We start from the raw sequence: 11,769 nt of genomic DNA, 5'->3' as shown, positions 1-11,769 counted from the left end.
CTGAGATCACACTCGTTCTCTTTGATGCATGCCTGTGCAGACACCCAAGGGATCATGCAAATGGCACCGCTCAGCTGCAGTTATCCAAACGTCCAGATCAGAGCACGGACATCATAAGACTAGCTTCATGGGCTTCCGCCTACTCGCCTGCGCGTTTCGAAGACATAGAAGGAGGCTCTTTTGAAATCGTATGCACTTGGTTGCTTTCGAGAGAAATTTGTTTAAAAGAGAAAATGGTTGACTACATGTTCTCAAAACACACGATGCAGTTTATTAGTTTCAATTGAGCTGAAACAAAGTGTGACATAATTTGACGCATTTAAAATTTGTTTATTGCTGAGAATTTCTCAAAGGAGAAAACATTCGCCGCGAATACTCTATCAAAGTCTCGGGCGTCTTCAGCAGCCCCAGCAGGTCATCAGCTGGACCTAGCGCACGCTGTGTAGAAGAAAATGTAACCAGCAACGTTAGAGGCACGGCATCGGTTCTCAAGGCAGGATTAATCAAGCATCAGTTTAAAAGAAGGGATACTGGATTTCGACAATATTATATGTGCTTGCGTTATCTTAAACCGCGAGAGAGGTGGAAATAATATTTCGAATCACATCCCAACTGAAGTGTCTGCTTCTTATGACCCACCGCTCTCCTGCAAGCCTAGATGAATGCGAGCAACCACGTAATTTTCTACGTTGTGAGATCTGAGATGCACTAGCTGTGATGGGTGATGATTATATGATGACAATTTTATTGCGCCAAGAAAGCTTTGGCCAAGGGAATGGTTAGAACGTTAATAATGCTGATCAAACGTCTCCAGGATGTGTTAGATGGGTGAATTTTCGTGAATACTGTAATAAAAACAGGTGACATGTATATCATCATCGTCATCATCATCAGCCTGACTACACCCAATGCAGGACAATGAACCCTTTCATATCTCTTTAATTAATCGCAACCTGTGCCAGCTGCGGGCACATTATCCCCATAAACTTCTAATCAAGTCGGCTGACTTGCCTTTCTTCCACTCCCTGCTGCGCTTCCTTTCCCTTGGAGTCCGGTCTGTTACCCTTAAGGACCATCAGTTTTTTTCGTTCGCATTACATTACATTACATTCACTTTTACATTACAAGAAATGGGCCCAAGTTCATTTCTCCCCCTTGTTTTTGACTGGAATGCTCTTTGACCCGTGTTCAATCCCTCACCCACTCTGCCTGCCTTCTGCTCTCTTAACGTTACGCCTATCATTTTTGTTTCCATAGCTCGCTGCGTTATCCACAACATAAGTGGAAGCCTTTTCTGTAGCCTCCACGTTTCGGCCCTAAAATTGAATACCGCTAAGGTACAGGTCTTATGCACTTTTCTCTTGAGGGTTACTCCTAAAACTCCTGTCATAATCTTTGAGAACGTGCCAGGTTAATCCACCCCATTTTTATTCTTCTAATTGGATCGCTTTCGACATTCGGATCTGCGGTCACTACCTGCCCTAAGCAGGCGCATTCCCTTTCCACTTTCTGCACTTCACTACCTATACCAATTCTAAACTGCGGTTTCCTTCAGAGATCATTGAACATTATTTTGGTTTTCTGGTTATTAATCGTACACCGAAGGTTCTGCTCTGCCTGTCAAATAATTTAGGTTGTTTTCTAGTTCATCTCCTAGTCATTTAGCAGGGCCACGTCGTCAATGATTCTCAGAATACTAAGGCAATGTTCTCTTACTGTTACACATAACTGTTCCCAATCCAGGCCTCTGAATGCCTCTTGTAAGCAGGCAATGAATAACATTATTGGCGAGATCGCGTCTTTCTGCGCGACACCTTTTCTTATTAGAATTTTATTGCTGACGGACTTTATGTAGCTCTATGGTAGCTGTGCAACCGCTACACATATCTTTATTTTTACTTAAGACTCTACTACATCCTGATTCCACAATTCCTGCATGACAGTTGAAGATTCGACGGAGTGAAATACTTTTTAGTAATTCATAGAGCCTATACCTAGGGGTTGGTTATACTCAGTGCAGTTCTCCATCACCTGATTGCCAGTGCGAGTTGGGTCTATCGTCGAGTACCCGATACGAAAGCCTGCCTGATCATTCGGTTGACTGAAGTATGAGGTTGTCCTCACTCTATTAGCTATGACCTTAGTATATTGCGACATAGCTTCCCGTAGTCCCGACCAGCTTCCGCTTGTTTGGACGCCCGTTCACCACAGCAACCGCCGCCTCCTGGGTCTGGTTTCAGAGTTTGGCCTCCTATACAAAGAGGCTCGCACTCATCGACCTGGTGAGCATACCACCATGGCGCAGGCTAGCGCGTCACCCTTGACGCTTCAGCAACCCCGTGTGCCGCCCAGCTTCCATAGTGCCACTTTTGAAGACGTTGAAGACCGGCTTGACCAGTTTGAGCGGGTAGCCAATTTCAGTCAGCCGAGCCCTGCGCAGAAGCTGCGGGACGTTTATTTCGCACATGAAGACAGAGCCAAGACTTGGTTCGAGAACACGGAGGCCGAAATCTAAAGCTGGGACACCTTTCGCCAGCAAGTCCGGACACGTTTGCTAGCACAGACCGCCGGGATCATGCACGGCGCCTCCTGGACGCTCGCGTACAAAAGCCTATTGAGAGTGTTCCCATGTTCGCAGAGGACGTGACCCGCCTTTGTCGACGCGCTTACCCAGATATGGCGGAAGCCAGGAAGCTTCGCCACTTGATGCAAGGTGGCCGAGAGAGAGAGAAACAACTTTATTTAATCGCCAGCAGAACGACAACATGACTGAATGGCACCGCGACGCGGGCCCTGACGTCTTCTCAGCGGGTGGTCTCTACTCAACTCCAGCGCCTGTTATTCCCGCAGTCGGTTGCCCTGAGGAGGAAGGTTCCGTCGGTTTAGCTCTGCCTTTGTCATTCAAGAGCCGCCAAGACCTGCTGAACGGCCCAGGTTTGGATTTCGTGGTCATAGCACTCCGCCGCAGCCGCGAGTCGCGGCGGAATCGTTTTACTTGTCGAAGCTTCGTCAGGAAACTTGGTCCAATACCATAGGATGTGCGTCAGAGTGGCCCTCTTCCGCTGGCACACGCGGCACACATCACTCACATATACTTTCGGGTACAGATGATTCATTAACACTGGGGTCAGTAAGGAACCAGTTTGTAATTGAATGAACAGCATCGCCTCCTCTCGGCTCAGCCCCGGGTGCGGAGGTGGGAAAGTCCTTGGAGTCAGGCGGTGAAACTGTTTGTTCGTTGAGTGTCGTTGGGGTCCTTGGCATTACACCACGTTGGATGGTCGGTTGCAGCGGCGCGGTTGGTTAGAGCTCCCGCCACTGCGTGTGCAGTCTCGTTGTGGATATATAAAAGAAGCGACCGCCATTTAGCGGGCCTTGCAGCAGCGTTGCCGCCGAAACGAGTCCTTGTGCCGTGAGCCATGCAGTAGTGCGGCCGCTTTGAGCGTGTCCAGCGACAATTCGTTGTGGCGCGTGCTCATACGCGCGCTAGTCTGTGAAGAGCTCCTAAAACTGACCCTCCCCTCGCCTGATCCGAGAGCTGCGGCTTTCACCAAAGTTGTGCGCGACGAGATCCGCCGAGCATTTTCCCTGCCTCCTGCAGTCATGCCGGTGCCACCCACCATGAGCTACGCCGCGGCTCTACGTTCCGAATTGCCACCTGTGCAACGTCTGCCATACCACCCGCCGCCGCCGACCACTACGCCGCCGTCCTTCTATACCAGCGGCCCCAGCTAGGGCCTGCATTGTCAACCGACTCAGAAAGTGGATGTTTGGCACACTTCTGACCAGCAGCCGCTCTGCTACCATTGCGGGGAGGCCGGCCACCTGTATCGCCATTGCAGATACCGCGAAATCGGGCTCCGGGATTTTCCACGTGACGCTCCCTACCCCAGTTCGGTGAGCGAACCCACGAAATAGAGGGATGCCTTGCTGCTCATGACACTTCCTCTACCTGCCGACCACGATCTCCGTCTCGCACGCATCACGTCGCCCAGCCACCAGGCTTTCGCAGGTGTGCTGCGGGGCCGGTCTCCAAGCCCGTGCCGGGTATATGAGGTTAACGCAGCGACCTCAAGAGGAAGGTTGCTGACAGCAGATATTCTGAAAACCCCCGAATACCGCCGAAGAGCGGTGCCGAGATCCCGTTGCCGCCGCAGCCTGCATCTGTGATAGCGAATTGTACGGAGCCCGAGGCAGTTGGTAGCGCCGACCTCCGCATTCGCGTTAACGGACACCCAGGGACCGCTCTAGCTTATACAGGCGCGGACTTTTGAATAATAACCAAGAACCTCGCGGATTGCTTCCGCAAGGTGAAAACAGAATGGCATGGGCCTCAAATTCGTACTGCTGGCGGCCACCTGATGACGCCTGTCAGAAGATGCACTCCTCCAGGCACCATTGCAAACTCTGCTTTTGTTGGCATTTTTGTTGTTTTGCCGCACTGCGGCAAGGACCTATCTTTGGAATGGAGTACCTTCGCGAGCATGGTGCCATCATAAACCTTCCTGGCCGTCTGCTAACGTTTTACACCCCTGGAACAGTTTCAGCCGACACCGAACCACGCAGAGCGGCCCTACGCATCAGCGACACGAATGTGACCATGCCTCCGCTATCCTGTGCCCTCGCTCCCGTAATTTGTGATGACCAATGCAGTGCTGAAGGCGCAGCAGAACAGAACACTGCGCTTGTGCTCTCTGATGGGGTTTGCATCGGGAGAGGTATCGCAACGCTACGCAACGGCCTGGCAGGCGTCTTTCCAAGGAATTTCAGGCCGAACGGCAACACAGCGCCAAGGGTACTGCAGTCGCATACCTCGCGGGCATCGCCGAAACTCACGACTGTCTTGTCCTCCAGAGCGAAACATCCACCTGTCGCACATACCAGTTGGTCCTTGATGTGAATCCAGGCTCACCACCAACCGAGAGAGAAAGACTGGTCGGCCTTCTGTATCTGTTCTAAATCTGTTTCTCGTCTACATCGGCAGTCAGACAGACACCTCTCGCTAAGCACTGCGTAATAACAAACGACAGCACTCGACCGGTTCGACAAAACCCATACCGTGTCTCATTGCGGGAGCGTGAAGCCATAGCTAAGCAAGTCCAAAAAAAACACTACAGGATTGTATTATCAAGCCATCGAGGAGCCCCTGGGCTTCGCCTGTGGTTTTGGTTATGAAGAAAGATGGCAGTCAGCGATTTTGCTTTGACTACCGGAAGCTTAACCAGGTCATAAAAAGGCGTCTACCCGTTACCCCGCATTTACTACTCTCTTGACCGGCTGCGGCACGCGCGCTTTTCTTCGATGGACATAAAAAGTGGTTACTGGCAGATCAAATTTGACGAGCGGAAGCGCAAGACAGCGTTCGTGACGACGGATGGCCTTTATGAGTTTAAGGTCCTTTCTTTCCGTTTGTGTTCGGCTCCGGCAACATTTCATAGAATGATGGACGGTGTTTTGTCAGGCCTGAAATGTCAAGCGTGCTTGGTATACCTGAGCGACGTTGTATTTTTGCCAACGTCCGAAGAACACCTCCAGCGTCTCGTGGCCGTGCTACAGGCTATAAGATCTTTCCGATTGACGTTAAAGCCCGATAAATGCCACTTTGGTTATCAGGAGCCCTTTTCCCTGGGCCATGTCGTGAGCCATCGTGGAGCCCGGCCGGATCCTGCTAAAACCGCTGCGGTAGCCAACTTTCTCACTCCTTCAGACAAGAAAGCGGTCCGACGTTTTTTGGGTCTTTGCGCGTATAACCGGTGGTTCATTGACAACTTTTCCCGCCTTGCTGACCACTGACGCATCTTACATGAGAGGACGTCCCCTTCGCGTGTACAGAACAGCAGCAGCAGGCATTTGCTGAATTACGGCGCCGCTTACAATCCACGCTGGTCCTTGGTCATTTCCATTCTCGTGCCGAGAATCTCGTCCACACAGATTCCAGCGACGTGGGCTTCGGTGCTGTACTCGTCCAGTGGCAGGACGGCGCCGAGCACGTGATAGCATACGACAGCCGAACCCTGTCTCTTGCTGGATCTAATTATTCTACGACGGAAAAAGAATGTCTCGCCGTGGTAAGGGCAGTAATAAAATTTCAACCTTACCGGCACGGCCGGCATTTTCAAGTCGCAAGCGACCACCACTCTCTCTACTGGTTGACGAACTGACGTTCCGCTCTGGCCGTCTCGTAGTGCTGTTGCATCTTCGCAGAGCTTCTCGGTGTTGTAGTTTCCCTGGCGTCTAGACGTGAGCTACGAGCACCAACTGCTACGTGACAATATACGTTATAGGCAGCGGATAGTAGGCACATGAAGCCATCCTTTTCCTTTCTTATGGAATAAAATTATAGTAACTTTCTTCCAAGCTTCTGGTACGCTCGAGGTCATAAGCCAATGCGTATACAGGGTCGATTGTTTTTCTAGTACAATCTGCCCTCCGTTCTTCCTTTTCATTGCTCCTAAATATTACTTCCTTCGTTACTGACGGGATGTCGCAGTGCTGTGCGCTACTTACTCTCTCATTAACGTCATGATCACACTGCCTACTCCATAGATCTGTTTATAACTGTTAAGCTACTTTAATAATCTTATCCCCATCGCGAATGACATTGCCCTCTGACTCTTAACGAATACATGTGGTTTTTGCCTATGCCTAGTTTACTTTTCACTGCTTTTAGGCTACCTCCGGTCTTCAGAGCATGCTCGATTCTCTCCATCTTAAATCATAAGATTCTCTACATTATTGTGTGCAGGGCGTGTCATACGTTCAGTGCGACTTATGAAAATTTTTGGGAGACTATAAATAGTGTTAAAATAAAAAAACTGAAGTTGCATACAGGTCTTAGGAGTGCTTAGTCAGTGATATTTCAATGAGATGGTTTCGCGTTGTTTACTTATATGGATCCATGCATATATGCTACCCTGCTTAGAGCTCATGGTGGTGGGTAAAATACCCGGCGCGGCAGCTGCATTTGAGGGGAGGCTACGCAAGGACCCCGTCCCACTGACATCTCTGATGAAAACCAATGGACAACATGTAGTCGTAACTAATGCAAAACTCTCACCTGTAATCACGCTGATTCACTCTAACCTTAAATGACCTCAAGTGGCCTTCACCCCACGAGGCGGATTTAAGTTTTACGGCGGAACGAATCACTGACCCGTCAAATCAAGCGTTTGGTGCCAGACCATTTTCTCTTGGATCACATTCCACAAAAGGCGAACCCCAGGCAGAGAGGAAATCATGTAATCATCACAAAACTATGGGTACCTGCAGGCACGGGGGTCGAATCCAGTACATTTAGAATGCGAGGCGTATGGTAAGGCTTCATTTTAGCAGTATTGCTATGGTCTTTGTAGTAATCACAGGAGGCCGGCAGCAGTGAAAAGCCCATCTTATACTCTACCACATACCGCTCTAAATGGCACTCCAAGCTACGCTAATTCTTTGCTGCTTTTTGTAGACCCTGCCATTTTTGTACTTCTTGAAGCTATACGTTATGAGCCGCATACAGGCCCCGGATAAGTGCGGATGTGCAATGTAGGAAGAACGGGCAACGCCACTCACCTAATCGCACCGAAGACACCGTCGTAGCAGCGCGGTCTCTAGTGCACTGCAGTCCATCGTGCTCTTGAGACCAACAGAACACCAGGGCGACATTGATGGTCATGGTCGGCGTCGATGTCATCGTCAACGGAGGTGCCACAGCATAAAGCGCCAACCAGAAGTTTCGCTCCAGACAAGACGCGCTGTCCATACCTCGGTTGCTGGCTGCAATGCAAAGATGAAAAGACTGCGTGCAGGTTGGTCATTAAGCCAGTTTTTACAGTAATATGTCGTAGTTTTATGTACAAGTAGTGTTCAACTGCTGCAACAGCATCTAAGCGCCGGAACTATAGTAAAGATCGAAAATACCTCACCGCTCACCGTGGCAGACGTTGGAAGGTACGCTAAAGGATGAGCCGAAATACAGGCGCTTCCGCGCGAGGAAAGGCGCTGGGCGAGCTCAACGCAGACCGGCGACCGCCAAGACACAAAACTGTGTGCTGCCCACGGTGTGACCGCCCCTGCCGTTGCAGAAGCTGGATCCTTGTTCAGCAACGGCCAGGCATCCACGCTGAACCAGGAACCTGTACTGCTGCGCCGAGTCTGTGAGCCATGCGATTATTAAATAGTGTTAGGCAGACGCGTACAACGTGGCCGGCTATGTCCCATCGAAAAAAACAGATTTTGGCTTGAAGCGAAATTCGTTGGTTGGTTGGCCTCACATAATGATGAATCGAAGTACAGGAAAAGGAGTGCGCTTGCAACACACACCATGAGAGAATCTTCTTTGTCTTCAGTTCTCTATTTTCAATGGCGCACTTGCAAGAAATAACGTTGGCAGTAGGTGGCACGTACAGGAACGTATACGTGGTGACCAATTATAATAAACGTAGGACAGAAAAAAGGAAGGAAAAACGAAATTTAAGTGGTGTCACAAAAATTCGAAAACATAAAACAAAACAAACATCGATAATGAGTTTTATGGCACTCATTAAGCATTTTAGTGCAGAATGAGCAGTTAGCCATTGGGCGCTGAGGCACAAGCAGCTTTTTTTCAAGATGGGTCGAACAAACATTTTCTCGCCACAGTGCCGCGGTTCTCAGAAAAAACGAGACAAATGTATGTTGTATGAGCCAGAGTTAGGGTAAAGAAAGCAGACAGAACAAAAAAAAGATTATAGGTCACGACAAAACGACCCCAACGATCAATGGGTTGATGCCTCTACTTCCTGTGAGAACTGTCAGAACTCAACTTTTCCTGAGTGCGTACGATGCGTGCAGATATTTGGTATGATTTTGCCCTTTCAAGCGCGTTTCCGCCTGCACAACCTCAGCAGTGTTTATTATTGGATATTCTCATTATCAACTTTGTTGATCTTAACGTTCACTGCATGCGCTAACCATGAGTTAATTACTGCCATATACTAATTCGCAGTGAGCGAGTAACAACGCCGTGAAACTCTCCGACTGCCAAAAGCAAACAAGTTCAACTGCCCTATTGCAGTCGTAAAAAGCTTCCGCCCAGTCGACTCTACGAGCTTGGAGGTAAAATGTGGACCATCTCCGTTTTCAATAAACAGTTGCCATCGTGCGAACAGCTGGCTACTGATAAGCATAAAAAAGTATTTATCCGGTAGCTAATTACTGATAAGTGTTCGAAGAAAAGTATTTAGAAGTTGCATCCTGCAAGTTGTCCCCTATGGGTTCTAATGATGGAATTCAGTGAAATCATAGAGAAGGACCATAAACTTCATTTCAAATAATTAATTTAAAAAACTTTCTGCCAGAGTGAGAAAACAAGAAAAAAAAACGTTTGAGATCACGGCGGTAACCAGCATTGAAGGAATGCGAAAGCATTGACGCCTCCTCGTCTCTCTTTGCCCCTCTTTGCTTCACTTGTCCCTTCTCCTCACATTTAGTCGACTTAGCGCTGATGTGAATTCATCGAATTTCCAAATTACAACAATTATTTGTTACGTAATGAAGTTTCATCAATTGCCCTTTTTAAATTTTTAATCTTCGTAGCAAACTTCGTTTTAAAATTTAGCGCCACGCGTTGCACCGCCCACACCTCCAGTTTTTCAAATTTGGCGCCAGAAGTTGTCCTGGCTTCGCCCACTTTTTGGACATTTTTGGCTGTAATTAATAACCAATTCATTTATCGCCATAATTATTTTTTCAACATCAGTCTAACATCATCCTCTTTCTGTTACAGCGATTCGTTTGGCGCTACTTCTTCACTTTGGTCACAACTGCTGCGGACATGTTTTGCGGACACGACCTTGTCGACATAGCCTAGTAATGCTTTCGCATTAATAATTTTGATGCATTGCAACGTGTTATAAAGACAATAAATGAATTACCTCTATAAACCGACATGCCACATCTTTACAGCTGTGTTTAAACCATTATATTTTGCGACCTACTGAAAACTACGTAGACTCTGTGATTCTACTTGATCACAACATTGAGACCATGGTGATGATACTGTCTTCCTCTCGCATCACCGGAGCTCCCTCTTTTGAGGTTAAGACTCCCTGTGTAACTCCGACTTCTTCTCTTGTTCATTGTGACCACAAACGGATTCGCATTAAAAATGGTTTGTAGATACCTTCCCGACTACATTATATCAACTTGACAGTTTGCTTGTAACACTATTCAAGATTATTCCGCATGTCTAAAATTTTTGTATTTTTTTTCTCGTTTCATATTACTTTTATTAAATTTTATTGAGTTATACTTTTATATAGACTTCAATAATTTCACTATATCCCACATTTCTGACTCATGCCTCTCTTTTCCTTCCAATGACCAACGTTATCCTCCTCGCCATTCAACAACAAACCCTGGCCACCCTACCCGCATGTGTATGTGCCATGTCTACTGAAGTCAACAACAAAAGCAACAGCAACAGCAACCACCTCTCGCATACCACATCTGTGCTTCGTACACAGTGGCTAGTGTATCAAAGATCTGCTTGCTGGTAGCAGCAGTTTTGATGGCCGTACCTATTTCCTAGGGGGAGGGGGGAAGAGAGTTGCTTGATGATGTCCCTCTGTCCAGGTGACGCTTCGGCTTTTGCCGAAGGCGACCACGTCCTGCTCACGGGATGAAAGGGGTAAAGATGCCAAAACATTTTGGTCGCGTATTTGCTTCGATGTAATGATGCGTACAACTTCAGTATATAGGTAACACTACGTGGTGTTTGCCTACGACCACAAAATAATTCGTAATCAAATGCCTTCTCTCACATGTTTCGATTTCAACACCCACACGATTTCTGTAACGTTAAAGGTGAGTACAGGTCGTTTGTGGCATGAAAAAAACTGATGTAAACCCTGTTTCCTAGTCGCGAAACTTAGCCTGCCTAAAGAGCAGGAGTCATAATGCAGCGTATTTTTCCCCTATCCTGTGGCGTATACTTACATTTGAGGTCATAGCCATCATTTGGCTCGTGAAGCCGAAACCGCTACAGGTTATAGAAACTAAATTATGAATTATTTAGCGGTCGTTCACAAATACCACTTGGTGGTTCGTGTACAATAATCTCTTGCGCACCGGTTCAAAAAAGAAATCATACAACAGAAATCTGGCGTCTATACTCCTTGAAGTTCCTTCGAGCGAGGATTGCCCGATAAAGCCTGGCCGACGGCTTCCAGTCATTCGTTACGGTCTGCATGTCCCTGAGGCTACTGTGCACGCTCGGCTACTGCACAGGGCAGAATTCTTGTTCTTCTTATTCTTTCAAACGATAGCACATAACTACACCAGATGATCGGCCAAGAATCGGGAAACAGAGGTTGCAAATCACCTATATTAAGTAAAGGCAAAATAAAAGCACGTAGGAAAGCAATACCGGTGCATTCTTCTTCAAGAAGGGCATAGACTGAAAAGGAATGAAAGTTTAAATTAAAAAAAAGATTTATTAAAAATAATAATAGTAATAATCAAGGACAAAATATAATAACGCATAGAACAAAAATATAGTAGCACTTAGCAAGGCAGGCGATGAGATTCTAGAAAATTTGAACAGCGCAACAAACAGATCCGTGGCTGAACCCAACAGTCGTGGCGCAAATTGATAGCAAGAGCGGGCGGCTCAAACAAAGGCCAAAATGCTGCAAGGGCTCCTCTAGCAATTATTTTCTCAAAGAGGTGAAACGGCGACAATGGAGCCAAAAATGATCAATTTATTCAGGCTCGAGGTAAACTGCACAGAGAGGGGATAGC

At 47.6% G+C, this 11,769-nt stretch overlaps 1 long non-coding RNA gene across 2 annotated transcripts; it reads right to left on the bottom strand.

The window, feature by feature from the left end:
- Positions 1–318: 318 nt before the first annotated feature.
- On the bottom strand, positions 319–8,320 carry LOC144102095 (uncharacterized). 2 transcript variants are annotated; one of them, XR_013308175.1, is made up of 3 exons: positions 7,921–8,320; positions 7,561–7,786; positions 319–438 (listed from the first exon to the last, which is right to left on the bottom strand). It is a non-coding gene; the product is annotated as an uncharacterized LOC144102095 (long non-coding RNA). The 2 variants fall into 2 exon arrangements; XR_013308176.1 differs by having other exon boundaries at positions 7,561–7,764.
- Between the last annotated feature and the right edge of the window lie 3,449 nt (positions 8,321–11,769).

The sequence above is a fragment of the Amblyomma americanum genome, chromosome 1 (genome assembly GCF_052857255.1).
Source record: "Amblyomma americanum isolate KBUSLIRL-KWMA chromosome 1, ASM5285725v1, whole genome shotgun sequence".
Classification (NCBI taxonomy): Eukaryota; Metazoa; Arthropoda; class Arachnida; order Ixodida; family Ixodidae; genus Amblyomma; species Amblyomma americanum.
Note: the sequence above shows the minus strand (reverse complement) of the source record. Positions and strands in the feature narration are given on the sequence as shown.